Below are 22240 nucleotides of genomic sequence, written 5' to 3'. Positions count from 1 at the left end.
CCCTTTTGAGAGACATTATATTGCTAAGTGTCATGTTTGTAGAGGTAAGAATAGTAATCTTAAACCTCTGGGTTTGATTTGTGATGAGCATGGGGCAGGTGGGATATTTCTATCTTGGATTTATTTATTTAGGTTATGGTCCTTACAAGAAAAGTAAAAACATTTTGGAATCTTCATATGAAAGTTCATGCTGCCTCAGGAGAGCTACTTTACCTTTTTTTTTTTTTTTTTTTTTCTAAGGAGTGCGATAGGATTATTACAACACTGCAATGTTTTCCAGTTACGTTTTACCTTGTCTAGTACAAATGTTCTGGGGAAAAAAAAAAATAAATCAAATATTCTGTGATGTGGTGAATAAATCAGTGATTCACAGATTTTCTGGTATTTTCCCTTGCTCGTCTCCAGTCATACCCTTTATTTTTGGAGGATATATAGTATGATATAACAGCCTGTGCATGAGAAGGGAGCTCTCCTCTAAATTCCACAGCCCACGATGTGATTTGGGTCTAAGCTATATACATGTAAATATATATACATGCATTTTTATATATACTTCATATATTAGCCAGACACATTTAAGCTGATTGCCCTACAGAAAAGTCATCAATTACAACTAGGGCAATACCCATTTAATAGCTGAAAAATGTACCACTGACCGTTTATCCTTCATTTCAGGTTTAAGGTAAGTGTCAAGACTGGCACTGACACCCATCATAGAAGTGGGGGAACGAGAGGCAGAGAAGATTAAAAAAGAAAAAAAAAAAAAAAGGCAAAACGAAACAGGAAAAATGAAGGATAAAAATAGAATATATATATATATAAAAAAAAAAGAAATGGGAAGTATAACAACTTCACCGCAGGTGTGAATTGCTGTTCCTTGGTGTTACATCTCAGTAAACAGAATAAATGCTTGTTGTTGTGTGACTGCTTTCCAATCAGTGAGAGCAACGTGCTGTGACTAGTAATGGGTCATCTTTCGGCCTTTCTTTCTATGGGAAAAACACAATGATAATGATAATGGCAGACCTGGACTGAAGAAAGGATGAAGACTGGTCCACGAATTCAGTCAGGAAAGTCTCTAAGTTTTTAAGTTACAATCATTGTTACAGTTCAGAGTGGGTTTTGCCTAACATGTTTGTAAAAAACACTATGGCATTAATTAACCATTTGTCCACACCCTTCCTTCTTAAGTAGAAGCACTATGCTTAGCATTCCCAGGACAGTACTACTTAGGTTGTCATTTATATTGTAATGTAATAAAATCTTAGAAGAAACAGTGTGTTTCCTGACAAGGACATGCTAGAGGATCTCATTTAATGGTATGTTCAGGTGCTCTATGCTTTCTGTAACTGTGCAATTTAGCAAAAAGGCATTGAAGTAGATCAAACCAGCGCAAGCACTTAAACACTCAAAAAAGCATAATATGCACTAACAGTATGAAACATCAGCTACAGTAACAAACATTGCAGAAGGCCTGGTTCCATCATCTTGCCCACCACAGATGAGTTTCACAGTCAGTATTTTTTATTTCTAGTAATGCAGTGTATATTACTCTTCCTAGCGCAAGGCCACTTCTTTGACTGTGGAGAGCTGCATCATTGCCTAGAGTGGTTCATACCAGCTTAGGATGCCAACAGGTGATGGGAATTCACAAAACAGAATAACAGTTTGGTTTTTGATTCCAGCAGGAGCCAACCCTGAGGATTCATCAGACTGAACAGGGATCAAGGGAAATAGGTTTTATTTGAACATTGAACAGTTATGACCTGTGCTATCACTTGCCATTTCTGATCTGGCCAGAGAGTCCTCACCCCCATTTTTAAACTATTTAAAGTGGACGTTTAGTTTCTTCTATTAGAAAATAAAAAAAAAATCCAGTGAGAACGGAGCTCTGAATGATACTGAATCAATGTCAAGTACTCAAATTATTTGTTATACATCAGCATGACAATCAAAAGAAATAGGAATTTCATTCTAGTGATCTCACTAAATCCTGATCTTTGTTGCAATATTCACTTTGTGATTTTAGGGCTGCAATATTCAACTTAATATTTTATTGTTAAGTTTTGAAGTCTTTCCTGTAGATGATACACTGTAGCCATTCCTTGAGGCATATAGAAAAGTTGGCAATCAGTAGTCTGCTGGTGTATGACAGTATTTCTTATCCCCCGATCAGTATTGTTTTACCATTGCTCTGTGTTATGCTTCCACATTTTGTTTCTCTGTATCTGTAAAGGTAGACATGAAAACAAGTGCTATTTTTCCATCATGGCAACTTACAGCCTCAGGTTGCCACCTTAGAGAGAGAAATTGGATGTAAATAATGTCATTTAATGTACCAAATAACATTTATACGCAGTAAAATCCTCCCTTCAGATACTAACTGCCTACTCTCTTTTATAGGCTAACACTTAGCAATTAAGCCACTGAACATCTGGGCTTCTGATCGCTCAGTAATCATTTAAATCAAAAAGAGGATCTACTGAATGCCTCTATGGGTCATAGTGTGGAAGAAAAGCCCAAAGCAAAATATCTGTGGCATGTACAGAAGGGCACATTCTGAAAACAGCTGATGCCTCTTATTCAAAATTTACTAAAGCAGTGTGGGAAGCTGAGAATCCTGATGATTTATGTGGATAAATAACTTAGTGAGATGCAAAGGTTTGCACATCTTTATTACAATAAAACAACACCTGGTGCCCTTTTGTTACCATCTGCATGTTCAAGATAATTTGGTCAGCATTATTGGCTTGGAAGATAGCCAACAAGTCAAATTATTCACTAAATGGTGTGTACGAACTGAGGAATTACAAGCAGGTTTTGAAGTATGTTAAAAACAAATTTTTACAACATGTTGCTCTCACTAACAGATAAATGGCAGGAAGAACTGAAGGTACTCTTTGACGTACCTGGCTAAACCAAGATTCCTACAGGAGAGAAAGAGGACATTGCAGTCAACACTTGTCCCTTATGACTGAATAATCTGTTTGTGAAGCATGTCTATCCCAGGAAGATCTGCACGTCCACACTTAAGATTACTAGCCACTTCAGAAAGACAGAGGGAAACAAAATAAAAATAAGTACAAATACTAATACTAAAAATTCTAATTAAAAAAACATTTTCTGATGAAGTTTGATAGAGCCAAAATCCATTCCCAGACCTTTACCATATGGAGACACCACAAAAGAAGCATAGGGGGTTACAGAAATGATAGTAGTGGAGGATAAGCACTACTCCAAATTCTCATGGAAACTTCTCCTGCACTTTATGTTAGGAGTAAGCTTGCTAGAACTGAGGGAATTAAATAGTACACCAGGGAGTTACTTGTACTAAACAATTTTTCATCAGATATTGTGAAAGCTATACTTTCTAATGAATGCATGTCAATTGCTTGTTTACTCAGACATAGATCTTAATCTAATATGGAAGCTCCTTAGCACACAAAATTCCACCTATTTGGATCAGACAGATGGGATTTAGGCATTTTTGTCCCTCAGCAACTGTCATAGTCAGAAGCTGGGAGTGATTGTATTTGTGACCAAAAAACACCATCCACAGGCACAACACGATTCTGTACCTCTTCCTTATGATGCTGCTTATTGCATCTTTCAGCAATTTACCACATTTTCATTGAAATCAAATGTAAAATGGTTGAAAGAGTCCATGAAATGTCATTAAATACATTATACTTGATTGGATCTATATATATTTTTATCAACTAGTCCAAGGACAAATCTGGAAATGTACAGAGGTGGGGTGTCCACTCTAGGATGTGGCTTCTAGCTTGTGGTTGTGTTCTCCCTTTTCCCCTACAAGTAAATTAAGTAGCTGTGGAGTAGTTCAGACCCTTTCACAATCCAGCCACAGACAAGCCAGTTTCTAGCCTGTGGCAGACATTACAGTATCTGTAAAATTGACTTACCTTTTCTAAACACTATTTTTCATGAATTACTGCCCCATCTGCTTCAAAATGCATTGACCTGAAACATGAGATACAAGTTAGTAGCCTAGAAGCAATGTTTCATGTTGATATAAAACACAGTGTAGCGAGGCTATTTTCGAGTACAGAAAACCAAAAAATCATAATTTGGGTTTCCTTCATGAGCTCTTCCAGCAATCTCTTCATAATAAGAAGTGCATTTATATATTCAAAATCTAGTCCTGTAGTTCAAAACTTAGTGTTGCCTTATCTCCTGAACTATTTAAATATAAAAGATTTCTAATGTGAAAATTGGCCTCTGTGAGTAAAATACTACCAACACTAGATTTTTTTTTCAGAATTGCTGAAAATCCTACTAAAAAGGAGAGAACACTGCAGTATCTGCCTTTCTGAACACATCTTAGTTCTACAAACTTGGACTAAGAAAGTACATTATAGTTAAAAAAAATATCAGCCTTCCTGTATTTTTTGAAAAAAAAAAAAGGTTACTTACAGTAACTTAATCTTAAATACTAACAAAATGAGACATAAGAACAGAATTCTTGGATATCTTGGGGATAATTTGCTTGCATGGAATTATTTTAATATTCTAACAGGAAGAGGGAATGGAAGGAAGAAAAAGAGAATTGTTTCCTTATTATTAAAGCATGGCTCCACTGCCCAGATGGAGGGTGTAATTGAGCAAATCCACAGTTAGCATCATTGTAAGTGGGCTTGTTTACACCAGCTGAGGATTGGTACAATAAATAATACATATGAAAGACTCAGATACTGTTGGACTATTTAAATTTCAGTGAAATTTTTTCTTTAGATTTCTGAAAAATATAGAGTGGAAACAAAAGAGGCACAGTCTTTTTGTTGCCATGATGTTCTGCATAGGAAACTTGTCTCTCTTCCAGTAGCTCCACAGGAATTATATGAAAAAATGCTCAGATCTCTGATCTTCCTTGTTCATTTTCATGAGAACAGACAATGTTGGGGAAACTTGCCAAACACAGAGTTAGCATTTCCTCTTTTTTGTTGTTTTGTTTTGTTTTACCCTTTGAAATAAGGGGCAATCTCAGGCAGTGTTCCCCATCCAACGTTGTTAAATCACACTGCTAAATATGGGTTGTGCGAGTTTCCAGCACTGCCCTGATCCTACTGTGCACGGCACCCACAGGCACTGGCACTGCTTGAAAATTAAGTTCTTTAAGCCAGATTAAGGGAAATTTACAAACTGGAATTCACACAACATCAAAGAATATGATTTAGACAACACTAGTCTCTAAACAATTATAAATCCTAATGTGAAATATACATGCTGAGGAAGAGTTCTCAAACTTAAGCAGCTTCAAAAATTGCTCATACAGCACTGCCAGATGCAGAAGCAAGATTCAGTAGTTGTAACTCAGTCACCTAGGTACAGAAAACTGTTGGTATGGATTCACTTGAGGTTAACTGGGAAGTCTAGACTCCAGCTTTAGATTATTGAAAGATGTGAAATCTACATTGGGACTGGAAAGGACAAATTTATAATTCTATTTTAATGTTCTCCCAAATTAATTTATCACATAGCAGTTTCTAAAATCATAGATACTGTTCAAGACATTTAAAATGCTTTTTAACTGGTCATGCACTGTGCTTTTTTAAATAACCTTTGGAAAATCTCAGTGGCTTAATATTTTCACACGAACAACAGTAAAAACTGCGGCTACTTTTTCTTCCTATGGGTGCTTACACCTGAAGGTTAACTTCACCAGATTTTGTCATTTGGTTTATTGACAGGTCTGGCATGACATAATTAAAAGCTTGGGTGATTCGCTGTAGTTTAACATTATCAGAACCAGTCCTACGCAAGAGTTGGGAGCACCCTTTATTAACATAACAATGACCACGACAACAGCCTGTAAGATGAAGATGAGCTGAGAATATGAATGAAGACTTACAAATAATTTTTTTTATATATAAAAAGTGTTTGCATCTTGAAAGCATAAAATATTTGTCAGATGGCATAGCAAGCACTTCTCAAAACTGACCGTACCTAATAGAGATTTCCACTTTACTCTTAAAAACAAAACAAAACAAAATGGACATTTTCATCCTAAAGTGTCAGCTGATACTCTCAGCCCTACTAGCACTTCATTGGTATCAGCAGGGTTTCTGGCTACCACAAGGATTATTTATGGAGATCTTGATGAAATAGGCCCAGGAATCATAAACCCGTTTACTCACAAAAGTAAAGATAAGCCTGTACTCATTGGCACAGTATTTACCCATAAGACGAGAAGCTGAAGATGTGTTTACAGGTTCAAAACCCGTAAACACCTACCTCCTGTTCGTAACTAGTAAAAACACTGTATTTTTTTTCTATTTTAAAATGATAATACAATTCATAAACATAAGACTTACATTATAGAACAATGAATCTCTGGTGTCACACTAATTAAAAAGCTAGTATTACATTACTTCCTCAAGGGCTCATTTTATAATTTTTAGGATTATAGCACATTGATTAATTTATACAAGTTTTTAATCCCCTAGTATTTAATGAAGTCTAGGAACTTGGGAACGTGTGTATAATTTAGATTTGTATAATTTTATTACATAGGAGAAAAGTTGAACTGGTCATGTACTACTTCATGTAGAAAAGTGTCTGAGCACACCAGTTCAACCATCAGCCTATTAACCATTTGCAATGAAACATTTGAGTCTAAATTAATTCTAGGGTTATTAGATTATTTTTCAGCTTGCTAAGGACTCCAACAAGCATTGCTTGTCTTATGTGCTTGTCAACTGCCTTTTAATTAGCTACTGTGTAACAACTGAGCACAGTGGGAAACTAATATCTGTTCAAGTTATCTTCCATATCATTTAGAGCGCCTTGAAAATGACATTGTCATTATCCTGTACAGCCTCAGATTTACCCATTTTGGCACATCAAGTTAAAATAGCATGATGCAAATAGAGGTTCATAAATGCACTGCAACTAAACACAAGGGGAACAAGCAAAATGAGCTGTTGAAGAAAAAATCTTCTACTGAGATAAAATTCTGAGCTGGGCTTTGGACTAGTTCATTTTTATAGCCTCCAAAATGCAGCTTGGTCACCTCTAAACCCACCTACAAATCACAGGCTCACACACAAAAGATTTACTTTTTTAAAAATCTTCCATATAAAGTGTAAGAATTCCCAAAAGCTGGAGTTTTGGGAAACATAACCATAAAATCTAAAGCCAAGCCAAGCCTTACAACTTCTTCATGGGGCAACAAGACAAAGAGAAAAAATTCCCAGGCACTGAATCTTACTGGGCTCTACAGTAGGTCAGGGGCTAACTCAGCTCAGGGTGTTAATCAAGGGAAACAGGAAATTTCTGGACGTTTGGAGTATATTTTCTGGTCCAGTGATGCCTACAAAGAAATATTGCAGTCTCCAGCACTCTCCAAAGCATGGATGTAAAGAAAGGAGACTGCTTATTTAAAGTACTGAGATAAGATTATTATGGGGGTGGAGGAGGGCACACAGCTCTATTTATAATGGCACTTCCAGACTCCAAAGTCTTTTCACTTATGTGAGAAACACATGAGAATGAAAGTTTCATTCTTCTGTTTTCTTCACAGAAGACCCTATCTGAGTTAATTACTGAGACTTTTCTCACACTTTGGATGTTCCAAGCTGTGAGAAATAAGAAAGAGAAAAAAAGAAAAATAGGAAATGAAAGGAATAAACTTGCACTGTCACAAGTACAAGTTGAGCTGACCAGGAAATCTTCTCAAATTTCAGATTTATGAACAATCCTGTAGCGACATGTTGTACAGATTGTTTTTTTGTCGTGTGTTGGTTTTATAAAGTGTCCTCTATTTTCTCTTTAACATGGAATTACTACATTTACATGATAATAAGGAATTCTAAAAAGACACATGAATGTTAGTTAAGTAATAACTGGAATTATTAAGCACTTCAGTCTGCACTCTGAGAATTCAGGATTTGCATTCTCCTTCACATCACTTTTCTATCTGGCAGCATCTCAACACTGCCTTCACCAACTAAACATGGCAGCTGTCTAGATGGGTATTGACAAAGACATTTTCTGTTGTATTTATGTTTTCCAGACAAGTGAGCTAGCATGATATAAAACACTACTTAACACCTTGCCCAGATACAACTTAACACTGTTTTTACTCAGGAGAATACCTACATTAATACAGGAACAGCTCCTGCGTTGGTGAAGGTGGTACGTTGTCTCTACGTGATAAAAGATGTTCCAAAACCTAATAATTAACTCGAGTTAGCAGACTATTTACAGAAAATTCCTTTCTGTTACTAATTTTAAAAGATCTAACACCGACAGTAATGCTAAAAATTACTTTAGTGCCAGAAAGTACTCAGCCGTAAACCATTTGTCACTTCTTGTAGAGGAAGCACCTTTATATTATTAAGTACCTAGGTTTATTTCCATGCGTAGTGTAGTACTAGGCAGGGAGGTAATTACACAGCAGGGAGAAACGTGTCTGTGAAGGCAGTGGGAAGAAAAGGCCTTATTTGTTTCAACTTCCCACAATTATATTCATTTTCTAAATGTCTTTGAAAATCTTCCTGACCTGTCATGCTTCCACCTCAGACAGCTGAAAATGATGAGGGTATGAGTAAGAGTCATGCTTTCCTTTGACAGTGAGGCGCGCAGTGTAAAGACAATGACAATTTTCAGTTCAGTGTCTCGGGGAGCTGAGATACAGTACATGTGGTAGTGAAACAAGGCTTCACCGTAACAGCTTTTACTTGCTCTTTACAACTTCAAACTTTCAATATTTAAATACTTTAAAAATTAAATTCTCCATACATTTCCTTTTTGTTTTTTGAATTTAAAATGGAAAATAATTACTTGTAAAATGGAAGATGAGGAAGTGATACCTGAGCAATGCTGTAAAGCCTTTCATCACCTCTATGAATTTGTGGAAAATTATCTGTTTCTGTGGTGCAATTTAGCAAATTAAATATATGGAATATATGCTGTATGGAGATTGCAGAAGCTCTCAGATTAATATATATATATATATATTTGGTATTATTCTTTAGGTTTCCATTACAAATATTGTGCATCCTTTTGTAGTGCTACATGACATTCTCAGCATCGCCCTAACTCACTATTCACATATTATCTTTTTGCTACCTCTTGTTGTTCAGCTATGTCCAGTTCACCCCAAACACACAGCACAGTATCTGTCACACATCCTGTTCAAAAGTGCTGTGCAACAGTGCCATTCATTCCACACATGCCATCACTGTAGGATCACTTACTGAATTGCGTGGCTCTATGTCCATAGTGCAGTACTGGCATGTTCATCAGGCTGAACTAGGGAACCATTTCCTTAACTGTATGGAACATTACAGGAGCTGACAATTTCTTTGCTTTAATATGTTTTACTTCTATTGTAACACCTATATAAGGGTAAGTGATGCTGGCTGTGATGTTTAGCCAAGACTGCCGAGATACTTTCTGTCATAAAACCCTGCTTTAGCTGCTTATAGGTTTCTACACTTTAATTGCTCAGACTGACATTTTCCATTCCAGGCTGATGTCTGCCTCGGGCTGATTTGATTTGATTTGATTTTTGGTTAAGTTTCAGCAAAAAATAATTCTGCTTTTTCAGAGAATAATATAGTGGAGAATACATTGTTCTTACACTGGTAATTTTTGCCATTTTATTGAGCAATTGTAGTATTCTATACTTTATTCTATGCTTTAGAATAGTGACTTAATGTTTTATTTCAAGTAAATGTATGAAGAAGCTGGAAAATGTGTCCGAATTTACACAACTTAAGAGTTTGGTGGGAATTTCAGATAGAACGCTTCAAAATGACTGAATTGCTCATGCTGCAAATTGAAGCATTCAGAAGTCAGGAGTGGCAGAACTAAGGAATAAGCAGCAGCTTTCCCCTGATTCTGATTACATGTCATATAGCCTTGTATTTCATAATTTAGAAGCAGAGGTGACTGAATTAAGGTTGCATATCTTGCATTTCCTAAGTTTTGAGGGTTTTGTGTTGGTTGTTTTCTTGCAAACTACCTCATTCTTTTTAACAGCAGTTGATTTTGTTCTGAAGTTTGCAATAAAATAGAGCGGAATGCAACATCCGCTTACTTCAAAATACAAATCAAGGATTCTCTACCTAAACTCTGTTGAAAACACATAAAGGTCTCATGCTAAAAAAAAAAATCTAAATCAGACACTTGATCAAACAAGCTATTGTTGGGGTGGATTGCCTGGGAGGGCTTGTATAGCTGAGTTTAGTAACATCAGGGATCCTGTCTGAAAGACGTGTTCAGCAGGAGGATCTCTAAATGATTTATGAACAGCTGAATCAATAAGCAACCACTGGCGTTGAAAATGTCTTTTGAAGTAAGGTATCCCAGTCTGCCTCTACAGTGCCTGTCTAGAGTCCAAAATAAGGAAGCAGGTTGAAGATTAACATCTCAACAGGCTTTTGAGGAGTAGGATTTCCTAAGGAAATCTTTCTTAGTCATTTAACTGCTACTTGCCCCACAGACAAAGGTTCTGTCAGAAGAAAATTGAAGAAAATGTCATGATATAAGCTATGGGATTTCTGTAGCACTGGTGATACAGGAGTTTCCAGTGTGCAGCTGAGAAGTGTTGGTTACTGCCTGTATAGATGCAAACAGGATTTATTTTCAAGAGGAAAATGTCAGTGTTTTGAAATGCTTGGATTCTGCATCATGCATAATCTTTTGCTTAGGTTCTGAATAATGAATTTTTAACAGCAACAACAAACTTTAAAAATATTAGAAAAACAAGAGAACTTCCTTTCCTGTTTCACATTTAGAAATGCCACAGCTGTTGGCTGTGAACTTCAGGGGCTCTTTGGCTGTCCTTAATGCACAGGAGCAAGCTGAGAGAGGACTCTCCCTACAACAGCACAAGAGCAAATTGATGGAAACCCAAGGCTTTGTTGCTTGCTTCTGAGAACAAGAAAATCTGACACTCCCAGCTTGAGTTAGGGGGTCCAAGAGCTGCTGGGTTCACTGTCACAAAGCATTAAACTCAATATGAAGACAGAGCTCTTCAGCATGCAAGATTCCTCATATAAAAGTAGGATCAGGCTCCCAGGCTTCTGGGCTACCAACCTTAGGACTAATAGCCTGCAGCAACCATTATTATAATCTTACTCCACAGCTGTAAGTTCTGAGAAAGAAGATGGGAATATCTATCAAAGCACATTTCCATCCAAAACATGGAACCGAAGTCAGAAATTCTGACTCTTGATGTTCCCCTGCTAAGAACACCTGTAAAATCTGCTACCAGAAGTTGTATCATCACTCCACTCCCAGGAGTGACAGAATAGCAGCCTTACTGTACTAGCAAATGTGTCATTCATCCATGGTTTCAACCCATAAACTGTGACAGACAACCTTCTAATCATTTTCCGAGAGAAAAACTTTGCTGAATGAAAACTCCTGACCCAACTATAATAATTATGTTCAAAGCCATGAGAAGTGCCAGGTACCTGGATGGACTTTAAAAGTACTGAACTTCACTGACTATCAATTCACAGATTAAAGATTTTCTCTTTTTTTTTTTTTTTTTCTTTTTAGGGGGAGATAACACCAGACATCTGGCTGAATTTTAACATTTCTTAGAAAGGGACTTGACAAGACAACAGATTCACAGTTAATGAATTCAAAGCTTCATGAATATATAACAGCTCTAGCTTTGCGAAAACGAATGTTACCTCCAGAGAGCTAAGCCACAGAGCAGTGATGCTGTATTTTGTCAGGAAGGCTACCCAGCTATGTCGCCATAAAGAATCAGCTGATTTCCTTTGGGATTGCCAGTGGTTCAGAACAGCTATATCTAGTTAGGATAAAACACACCAAAAATGTAAACAAATAACATAAAGCTGATTATCTTCCCTTTCAATGAAGTTTCAAATTCCTCATGACATATCAGTGATGGATGCAGACTTCTTTAAAGACCCTGTGGCAAGAATTATAGCACAGAGTGTAAGAGAAAGGAAAAGCTTATTAGAGCTTACACAGGGAAAAAAATTGGCACATGAAGAAGGGGTCTCCAAGTCTATGTCTGAACAAACTATTCCACATGGCAAATGAATCACTGAAAAGCAGAAGAGCTTTGTGATGCCAGCAAGTATTCTTGCTTTCAATGTACTAGAATCTGGAAACAATAGGAAATAAACCAGAAGATCTTAAAATGTCACAAATAATGTAGGCATATGTTGTAATTAGGCTGCATGAATACAGCAAAAAGTTACCATAAATATTCACTCTGATATTTATAGACACTTGCTATGGTCACACTGACTCACCTTGCCACGAGCATTCAATAGACTGGGACAAATATTTGTAGAAAGCAATTTACAGCCATGGAAACAAAACTCCATCTGCCTGGGTATCTTCCCTGAACTGTTTGCAGAGCCAGTCATTGTAAAGAATCAGTGCAACAATATACAATATGACACAGACATCTCACTCCTGGCTACACACCCCACAAGCAGTGAGAGAGCGCGACCCAACTGCGCATTGCCACCATTTGCATCTGTGTTCAGGCAAGTGCCAAAGCCTACTGGGACATTGCCATTAGGAAATATTGCTGGAAAAATAAATTAAAACAAATGTTGCAAATGAGTAGATATGGCAAATACAGATTTTAATATCTCCACTTCACGGAAATGACAATAATACTACAGCACGACAGAGGTTAGGATCACCAGATCTCATGGCATTTTTGACACACCTCTTTCCCCTTTCAGAACACAGAAAATGCTAAGTGAGTTACTTGCAATATTACTTCTAAATGCCTTTCCTTGAACTATCATATATAGAGGAAACTTATTTCACTATATGCTGGACAACAGTGGGTTACAAAGGGACTGAAGGGAGACCATACACTGGTGCCCTGTCCCAAGATTTTTAAGCTCTGTATGCACACATCACTTCACAATGAAAAATAAAACAGGTGCTGTCAACAAGACTATGTTAGAGGAAATCAGATAGGAAAGCATGAGTAATTACCTCACTAAATCAAGTAATCTCTTTAATCTTAAAAGGAAATTTCGAACCTGTCTTTTAGCAAGCTTTATTTCAGTTTCTATACCCAATTTAGGTGTAAAAATGTTTGGTTTCATTTTTAAGAAATCCATAGCAGGGCTGAACTTTGAAGACCGTGTCTTGTTGGGTGTGAAGAAATTATTTAAGACAAATTATAGTGCTGTCACACTCATACCTCATAGTTTAAAATAAATCTTGTCATCTAATTATACAAGAGCTTGAGTTTGTTCAACAAATTTCTCAGAGGTATTTGTGTGGCACTACATTTCCCTTCACCTCTGATTATAGCCTATCATTTCAGTCTTTTCCCTCTATAGCTTTCTATGTCTTATTGTGCTGTATAACAGGTTGCATTTATCACATCTCTTCAGCTGTGCTAAAGCAGATAAAACCATGAAGTCTCAGCACAGTTCTTGGCAGTTCACAATTAAAGAAATATTTTAAAACAAAAGTGCCCCAGAAGGGGATTTCTGCTCCCAAGCTAAGAACTACAACTGTAGAAAAGTGGGTCTCTGGAAACAGTTTTGATGTCCCACCCACAGGTCTACTGAGAGAATTAAGGGAAAGGGAAAATTCCCCATGTGTCTTAATTCCCATGTTATCTTCTCAAAGTGTCAGGACAATCTTGACTACAGTCAGCCAAGTCAAGATAATTATTTCAAGGAAAAGTAGTCTTCAAAAGAGTCTGTCCCCTTCTTGCTTATCGTTGAAGTTGGATAAACTGTGAGTTGTTCTAGAGTAGTCTTTATTAAGGTGACAAGAAGGATCAAGAAATGCCTACACCAAAAAAAAAAAAAAAAAAAAGAAGAAGAAGAAAAAAAAGGTTAAGTAACTGCTCCCTAGGAAGTGCTTAACCAAGTTGATTTTACATCAGTGAAAGAATTCCATCAATTGATACATTAGTCTAAAAAATACAATAACCAACCTCCATAGGAAATGCAAAGCACTTCAGAAAGTGTCTGGAGTAAGTAACTAGGCCTGATTTTGAAAGACGACGTCTCATCTTACAGATGTTATTTAGTGTAAAACAAGAATGATACTTATTGTTTAATCACCTGATCACAATTATCTGGCTTCTTAGTTAATCATAACTGCAAGTAATTGTGGACATACGGTTGCACATCCAAAACTGGAAAGCTGCATAAAGCCCATCTTAAAATGGGTCAATTAGTGTGCTCCAGTCCGTATCTTGTCAGGCCCCTGGACAAGGATTTTCTAGTTCTCCAATCAATCTAACATTACATACCTCATGAGATCAAACTCTTCCCCAGTGGTGGTGAAGGAGATATTGTATCATAGCTTGGTTCATGTGCTCACTAATTAAAGCTACCTTACCAAATGCCTCAGTGTTAAGCTGTGGTTGACATTAGCAAGCTGCTAAATTAAATTTTGATGCAGTTTTGAGGCCTCCCCTCAAAACTCAAGTGCAAATGTGCCTATTTCATTAAGTAATTAGGATCACTGGAGCTCATATGGAGGGAAATAGCTATTTTAAAAGGGCAATTGTATTTGCTTAATTTTTTTCCTTAACCTATTCTGACTGTTTTTTTTTTTTTTTCTCTCCAGTAGAAGAATTGCGGCTGCCCTATCACTTCTTTCAGACAATTATAACACATTCCTATTATTAGACATATTCCACAGGAATCAAAGTTATGATATCACAGCATTCAACAATATCATTGCTGAATTCTGCAGTTCACTTTGTCAGAAATAAACTGACTAGCTTTTTTGTTGTGAGCTGAAGGCTTCCAATATTGAAATTTAAATTAAAAAAAATGGGAAGAATAGAGGATAAGACAATCTCATCTGTCTACAGTTTAACTCCATCAAAATCATCAGCTTTTCCATTCTTTCTATTATTCAGAACTTAATTCAAGATCTTTTAAAACAACACCTTTATTACAACATGACTTCAGATTCAGAGGTTCAAAATTCAGACTTCACTTATCATAGTAATCATTAGAGCCACACCTTAGCAATAAAATCAGCAAATAAAATCAGAAGCAGCCAGCCTTAACTACTAGTTCAGGAACTTTGATTGAAAGTAAAAAATAATAAAGGAAAAGAATTACAAGCATATTTTCAATAATCAATCATTCGTCAGCAAAATTCTTGCTTTTTAAAGAATTTCCACTGAATTTCCATCTTCATCTTTTTAAGAAGTGAGAGTCCAGCTAATGACTTCATTTCAGAATGACAAAGATTTGTCTTTTCACGTTCTAGTCTATGCCCCTCCAAGAGACTTTCATGTTTTTGTTGGTGATGATGAAAGAAGCTGTTTACTTGTGACAAGAAAAATCTTACTGATGGAAAGTGAGAGAGCTTTTTTGTTTGTTTCTTGATTAAATCAATGAAACCCAAAATGTGCCAGTTTCAGTTTCCATTTTGAAACACACTGGACAGCTGCAGGGCAGAATGTTATTCCTTCATTATTCTCTCTATTAGTCTTCAAATAATGCTATTTGGGATCAATGATCACCTCAGACATGCTAATATAAACACAATTTGTTTCCATAATAATTGGCATGCAGCTACTTAGCGCATTATAAACGGCAGTATAAATTAATCACAGATTCATACACTGGCTATGTGCTCTGCAATTTGTCTTTGCAGAGTTACTACTGTCAGATCAAGTTTTTATCTATTCTTAATTTTAAGCATTTAATTACATTAGTATTCACACTATAAAACACACAAAGAGGTCTCAATTACCATTGCCCTTCATGAGATGAATTAATTTAAGTCATAAATCCACTCTGCTATACCAAGTAGCATGCAAAGGTTCACTGTTCAGCTCATGGACTGTCTGGTGTTTTCTTTCTGTCCATATGAAATATCTTTACTGTATTCTTACTGAAGTGTACAAAATGTCCATTTGTCATTGTGCTTTTCATTTGCTTTTGAGTTGGAGGAATAACCCCTCATCTGTTAGTTTATTTAAATGTCACCGAACCTTTATGGGTATGCTGCCCCATAAGTAATGGTACATATTCTGTAAATCAAACTTGTAAAAATATCTCTGGCTTTCACAGTCTGGTAGATTACCCTTAAAATGAACCTTTTCTCAAATTATTGCCCTCTGTGTTCCAGCACATTTAACTTACAGAAACTGTAACCACAGTGGAAAAAAGCAAAGGAAACAACAGAACAGATTCAGCATTAGTGAATTTTGCAGATGGATCTTTGACCTTAAAAAACTGATTAGGAGTTGCTCTGGTACATGAGAAACATCCCTCTGTGACTCATGACTCTAACTGTGGAAAATGTTCACTGATGATGCTCAGATTAGCAGGAATTTCATGAGGTCTGAGTCGAAGAGACCAGTCCAGACTGGGCACTTTGTCCTTCTCCTCACTGCTGTTCTTTTCGTTGACTTACTGCACATTCCCATGCATTGACTAATAACGTATGGATTAACCACCTGCAATTTTCACAAGCTGCAAGACCATGTTAACACTACTCTGCATATAATGTTTGCCACTGTTCATCTGCCTGTGCATCAGGAGATGCTTTCATCTTGCACAAAGCACGCCTTGCCCACCAACTTCCTCCCTTTCCCTCAGAAGATGTATTTGCCAGCTGCCAAACTTTGGGTGAACTTCTCTAAGTGACTATATCTAGGAACCCTTTTTATTCTTAAACACACCTCAACCTGCCTATTCTCAAGCAAAAGTACCTCATGATGTCTCCTCCCATAACAATGCCTGCTGGCCTACGCCGGCAGGGCCCATGGCCCACTGCTCACCGTGTCAACCCAGGCTCTAGGGATGCTGCCCTGTGTGAAGGCACTGATGGAATTACATCTAAGTTACAGAAGGGAGATAAAAATAAGGTTCCTACTCTTGCATGAGAATGAAGAAGAGATGCTTTTCTAAATGTAAGAGGGAAAAGTTGTGCAAGACAAAATAGAATTGGTGAAATGGATGATGGAATGTATTATGGAGTGCAAAGAAAGGGTAGAGCATGGAGCTAGCAATACAGTAGGATAACTTCATGTACTGGTAGAGAAGCCAAGAGACAGCACTAGCAGATAGTGGATGAGAAGAGTAAGAGGATATGAAAGGATTATGAGTTCAAAGCTAGCTTACAGTAGCTTAGTCTCCATGCTCAAGATACAGATAGAAATAGTGAACACAGGTGGCTCAAAAGAGAGCTTTCCATCCAGGTTACAAAAGTGCACTTGTCAGGTACCACAGAAATGTAGAACAAGTATTTCCTCTTGACTTCCTTGTGCAACTCATAAAAGAGATTATCCAATGAATAGAAAGGCTTGTTCATCAACAGGTCTATTCTGCATCACAGACAACAGGCAAATAATACTCCAAAGCATGTCTAAGAAAGAGGAGAGTAAAGTCATCAACATGCTGCTAGAAATGTTGCTCTTTGAATGGCAGTGCCATGGCTAAGAGTGAGAGGGCTGCTGAGCCAGGGCAGGTCCTTAAATGAGAAGTGCGACAGCTTTTCTCCTTGTCTTAGCAGAGGTAAGAACATAATTTTCAGCAGGGTCCCTGCTCACTATACATGAGATGTTTTCTCAGTACCATGCAGTCAATCCAAGTTCCTTCATATGAAATGTATTTAAGGAAGATTTTTAATGGTGCCCTTAAAAACAGCTCTACTACTTTGAACTCATACACATCTTGTTTCTTCCAAAATCCTTCTAAGCAGCTATTCTGTCTCTACCCTCCTGAGTAACATGAACAGATTTGCTATTAAGCAAGGTAATTCATTTCTTCTCCAAATCAGACATAGACCTGAACTTACATATACCTTATGTAGTCAGTCAATAAAGAGAGAATATCGTAAGCCAGATTCGTATTCTGTGAACCAACTTCATATTCTGCCAACAAAAGGATTCACTCTCTCTACACTCGCAACTGGCAGTGTTTAAGAAAGGCAGGTTCCTTTAGATGTATAAAGTAAAGTTATAATCATCTCCAACCTCAGTACCAAAATCCCTTTAAAAAGGTAGAAGTGGTTCCTGAAACACTCCGGTACTCTTTATAAGCTTCAACAACTTCCAACCTAAGCAAATGAGAAATTTAAACAGTAACAAAACCAGCTCACAAACAAAGTAGCCTAGAAATATGTCTACAACTATCTAATTTTTAGAACTGTACTATTTCTCCATTTCCCATTGTTCAGATGCCCTAGCCAACCAAAAGAACAATACAAAAAGCAAGTATCCTCTAGCTATAAACTCCAGCCATGGTAAAGTCCTAAAAAGAAAGTATGTATACTAATTTGCTCTCCATAAAGTCACTAATTATATTGGGAAAAAAAACTGTAACACATTGATTTTTTTCTTCTGCCCTTGGGGAAGAAGTTTGTATATAATTATCAGTTCCCTAACTCTTTACTTGCCCTTTTGTTTTAATAATGAAAGAAATTCTTTCATCTGTCTGCAAAATAGTATTGCACTGAGACAGGCTGGAGGAAATATGAAACCCAGCGACAGTTCAGGGCTCTGGAGAAAACAAGCAATATTTATTCCTAACCTCTTACTGACCTATCACTGGCCTTAGACAAACAAGTTAAACATTCAATTAGTAGAAAAGAAATGAACGTGCTGTTTATTAATTTGGAAGAGAAGATGCAATGTTGTGCATATTAATTCACTTAATATGCCACACAGCATCTGAACTTCTGGTAGATAAATCCTTTCCAGTTTCAGATACTCAGTCCTAAGAGGCAACTTGGTAGCAAAATGTCTCGCACATGGGTCTTTGCATATTTGCATTACATAGGAGAAATTTGGAATTAATGATTTCGTATTTTCAATATGTCTTGAACCTTGTTTATTTATCACAGATCGAAGCTGCCTAACTCCTTGATATCTATTCATTGTAACTTGTTTTCCATCCCATACCTACTCCCTCATTCCCTGCTCTTTCCTTTGATCTTTAACTTCTATCTCGCTTCTGATTTACATCTGTATTTACAACCACAGTCTTCTAACCCCATTACAAAAAAGCCTCTTCGGTTCAACTGCCTATCAAGCTGCCTATCACACTACTCTCCTACCCTCAGGATACCCAAGTATGCTGCCTTGCAGCAGCTTCTCCACCCCTCCACTTGCTCACGCCCTTCTATCGGTGCAAACACCACCAGCACTCCTCACCTTCCTTCCTCTCTCTTGTGACAGGCTGGTATCATTGCAGGGTCCATGCAGTCTGGATGGGTGGACTGCAGTGGAAGTGAAACCAGGCTAGATCACTGGGCTCAAAGCACAGCGGTCACTGTTCTGAAGCCCAGGTGGCAGCTGGTTAGCAGTGGCATTGCACAATGCTCTGATACTACTTACCATCTTCATCTAGAAAGAAAAACAAACATCACCTCGTCGTTCTTCCTCCTGTCCACTGCAAGACTAGAAATACAATCTCAATGCATTCTATACGTACTGAAAAAAAAAATATATATACACATTTTCACTCTGAAGAGTAGAATAGACTAAAAATTCTCTAACTGCAGTGTAAGTTCCTCAGCTTTCTAGCAGTAGTGTTTCACTACTGCTCAATAAAATACAGCTATTGCTGATTTATTATTCTATTGTTTGACCTTGAGAATATCTGATCACCACGCATCAACGCTGCCTGTAAAAAATCCTCTTCCAATCTGTTGTGCACTATTGCAGATAAGAACTTAAAACTTAGTCTAGTTAATTAGATGTAAGAAAGAATGGGACATAGAAATCTGAACTCAATATTATTCATTTCTGGAGACAAAGAGGTCAAATGTGCAGTACACAGGAGAGCTTATACAGCTTTTCTGGGTATTTATTCAATACAGTTAGTCTGAAGCTTCAATTGGTAGGCAGCAATGTCCCATTTCAATAATGTGCTAGAAACCGTAGGTACTTCTGGAATTATGCCACAATTTACATTGACAAAGGAAGTTTTAACACAAATAGCTCTGTCCCACAGCTGGAATCCCAAGTATCTGTCAGTATGAAATCTCTCTTGAGAGGGAAGCTGAATAACAATATATGTTTCTTCCCTTGGCCTCCAAATGGAATTAAGAAAAAAAATAGTTAAAATACATTCATATCTTGTCTAGCTGGTAGCTGGTATTTGAAGTATTACATTTGTTTTCATGCAAACAAGATGTACTACAGGTAGAATAGTCCTGGTGCCTTATTTCACAACACTTTCTTAGTTTCCCATGTTCAAAAAGAGTTCAAGACCTATACTCATGAATGATAAACAAAATCAGATTCATTCTATTAGTCTTTGGATAAAATCCATTAGGATTCATTCCATCAGGAAAGTAAGGAAGTGTAGAAATCTGACTCCAAGAAAGCACATACATTCATGTATTGCCATGAACATTTTTCACAGCAAATGTAGAATCTTTTTACAACAACTGACAAATAATAAAACTTTCTGTGTTCTTTCTTACTGTATATAGATGTTCTCTATATTTGTGATCATGCATATTTCATGGCATCACACAGTTATGAATACTGGGCTATCTGTTTCAAAAAGATGCATCTGATCTTCTTAGTCATAAATTGTCAAAACTGTTTCGTCTTCTCCCAAGGCCTTACTTTTTGTTCAGATTTTTAAACTGCAGAACAGCATTTTACCAGACTCCCAGCTGCATGTTTCATCCTAGTGTTTTGATATGCAGCCATATATTTCATTGCTTTGTGGCTAATTCACATTTCCCTTAGGAAGAAGGTCTGAGGACCTTTTTTATTTTATTTTTTTATTTTTTTTTTCGAGAATAGATCGTATTAACTAAATTTGTATTTTTCTCCAGAAGACAAAGAAGTCTGCAAGTAGTTTTGTGTGCATTGTTATTGTTAAGACCATTTTTCTTGTAAAGTTCTATTGTTGCAGAAAAGTTGAGTAGTCTTGGCTAAAATTTAGAGACAATACAGAAACCTGTTGCTTTACTCAGAGCTGTAATAGTATACATTAGCTGGTGAGGAGGTTTGCAGAGTGTCTGTAACAAAGGGCAGCAACACGGAACTTCAGGAGATCTAAATCTGGAACATCTCAACTTGACATTTCATTTGTTTGTATAAATCACTGTGGAAGATGGTTGAGCACTCAAGTTAAAGCAACACTTAGATTATCACATTCTGAAATCATGAGTAAGAGTAATCAAATTGTCTAAACAATGTGAAGCTGTCTTATTTGCTGCTTTCCTAAAGTAATTATAGTGCTGAGTTGGTAATTTTCTCAATGTAGTAACTTCATGAGCAACAGTAAACTTTCTCCATAATACGAACATAAAGGGAAGGACAATAGGTATTTTGAAATAAAATCTATTTGGAAGAGTACTTATTTGCTGTCTGTATTAACAACTTTTATTTTTAGAAGTCTGTCTATACAGAACAATTTGGAACAAACAGTCAAACTTCAAAATGTGAAACGGGCGCTTTTTGCTTACTGTTTTGCTTTCAATTTGGTTTTGGGGGTTTCACTGCCACACTGATGAGTCAATGAGGCTACTTCTGGGTGTAAGAACAAGAGCTGGAGTGCATAGCAATCACTACATGGAAATATCTGCTGGATAGCAATGTTTATAGTCCAGGAACTCTTAAAAAGAGTTTTCAGAATAACTTTGGTTACATTTGAGCACTTTCTCTGGAAATCTAACCCTTGGAACTACTGAAAACATTGGGGAGAAGGGTAGAAAAGAAAACTGACCTGTGCAGCTGTTCTTCTTGGCTAGCTGGGCTACAAACGATGTCAAAGGAGACAGCCTACATCCAAGCACTAAAACACAAGGACATGATTATTGTCAGAGTATTTTATCGCTACCTCTTATCTTGCACAGACAAAATTGCAGCTTGGGAAAATAAGATGGGAGGAAGCAGGAAAGATGAAGCTAGTTTTGCCTTATGGCAAAATTGACTTTAGTGAAAATTCATTTTTGTCTATGTGACACAAAGAAATAAGGAATAAATAGAAAGTTCAGGGTTTCACAGCTTGGCTGTAGATGAAACACATCTTGTACAGCCATGGAACTATACTGGAATAAGTGCCACTGGGAAAATTAATAACAGGAACAAGTGATCGCGTGAGCAATAGAACTAGTGAACCTTGTTTTTTATAGATTTAAATTGCGTGCTTGGATTCTCTGGTGTTTTATAAAGCAGAACCCTTGCCTGACTGTCTAAAGCACTGCCTGTCTGGCCTTTCCCTCCACAGTGGTATTAAATAGGCTTCTGTACTAGTCCTTGCATATATTCATGACTTCTTTGCTATTTTTGGAATCTTATTAT

At 37.0% G+C, this 22240-nt stretch overlaps 1 long non-coding RNA gene across 1 annotated transcript; it reads right to left on the bottom strand.

The window, feature by feature from the left end:
• Nucleotides 1-968: 968 nt before the first annotated feature.
• On the bottom strand, nucleotides 969-21733 carry LOC309882854. Its single transcript, XR_014318370.1, has 3 exons — nucleotides 21663-21733; nucleotides 3924-3981; nucleotides 969-989 (listed from the first exon to the last, which is right to left on the bottom strand). It is a non-coding gene; the product is annotated as an uncharacterized lncRNA (long non-coding RNA).
• Between the last annotated feature and the right edge of the window lie 507 nt (nucleotides 21734-22240).

The sequence above is a fragment of the Aythya marila genome (genome assembly GCF_965140915.1).
Source record: "Aythya marila genome assembly, chromosome: 12".
Lineage (NCBI taxonomy): Eukaryota > Metazoa > Chordata > Aves > Anseriformes > Anatidae > Aythya > Aythya marila.
This window is presented reverse-complemented; position numbering and strand designations above follow the sequence as displayed.